Here is a 1,547-nt window from a genome sequence, read left to right as displayed (position 1 = left end):
TGCGAAAGGAAAACTTTAAAAGAAAAGAAATCTTTCTTCTCTATACAAGGTCCTCAATTTTCAATCACGATTTTAACCGACAACGAGCAAGCACATCCAATTGTACAATTTGCGATAATCATTTATGGCGTTTCCGCTACATACTTCTAGGGGTTTTAAGAAGCATTTCGTAAATTTTGCATAATCTCTAATAACGCGTATGATTTTTAATGAATTCAAAATTATTAAAATTAGTCAATAGAATAAACATTCAACATGCATGAAACGAATTTTTGATACCCTATCATTCTTCATATCTTAACATCAAATTTATACAAACAGAAAATTACTTGCTCGAATCGTCGCTTAGCTTACGATTTTAAGACGATCATGACAATCATGTTTAATTCAAGTTCAAGCGTATGTGTGCGTCAAAGTCCCGATTCTGATTGCAATTCTCAATGACAAACCACGCAGTCGGAGACAGAGACGTGGCCTGCATCGACTTAGGACTCTCAACCATATATATACATGTATATACTTTTATGTAGTTCCTGAGGTATATTAGTTCTATTGGTGCTGTAACGGGACAACAAAACTATGCTGCAATATATTGATTTTAATTTAAATTTGAATTTTCATGATTTTTGTAAAGCTATTGCGGTGACTTGGTTCGCACATCTAAACACAACACATTTAAATAAATTATTTTCGTTCGTCCAAAAGGGGAAATGTGAAAACGGCCAAATATATATATATATATATATATATATATATATATATATGTGTTTGTGTGTGTGTGTGTCTGTATTTAGAATTAAAAGAAAATATGCGTGGGCGGAATGATATATGGTGGGGACAGAATAATAAAAATTATTTAAATGATTTACAAAATGTATTGGGCTTTCTGTTTTTTTTTTTTATTTAGTTTAATATGCTTCATTCTTGATGCCTTCAATTTAATTTTTTTCTTCATATTATATAACAAAGAAAATATCTTAAAAGTTTAATAAGAAAAAAAAAAGAGAATTTAAACAATAAATATAATAAAGAAATGAATAAAAGCAAAAAGGAATATAATAATTTAAAATAAAAAAATTTTAAAATGTAAAAACAAAATATGCAAATAGAGAGAAACCTTTAAAATCTTTTATAATAAATTATTGTAGAAAGCAAAAATTAAAAATAAGTAATATTGAAATAAAAAATAGAATTATGAATAAAAATATATATAAATATATAATAATAAAAATGCACATAAATAATATGTATAAATTAAATTAGAAAAATACGTCATTAAATAGCAATAGAAAGAGAAAATACAAATGTGCATATATATGTATATACATATATAGCTATATATATATATATATATATATATACGTATACAGCTGTAAATATATATATATAGATGTATATATACAGCTACATATATATATATATATATATATATATATATAGTTATATATCGAAAAGAAAACCTTGTGCAACACAAAAATTAATTTTTTTTATGTAACTTAAATGAAAACGAGAGAAATTTCTATATAGTAAAAAATAGCTAAATAAAG

The sequence above is a fragment of the Glossina fuscipes genome, unplaced genomic scaffold (genome assembly GCF_014805625.2).
Source record: "Glossina fuscipes isolate IAEA_lab_2018 unplaced genomic scaffold, Yale_Gfus_2 0, whole genome shotgun sequence".
Lineage (NCBI taxonomy): Eukaryota > Metazoa > Arthropoda > Insecta > Diptera > Glossinidae > Glossina > Glossina fuscipes.
Note: the sequence above shows the minus strand (reverse complement) of the source record.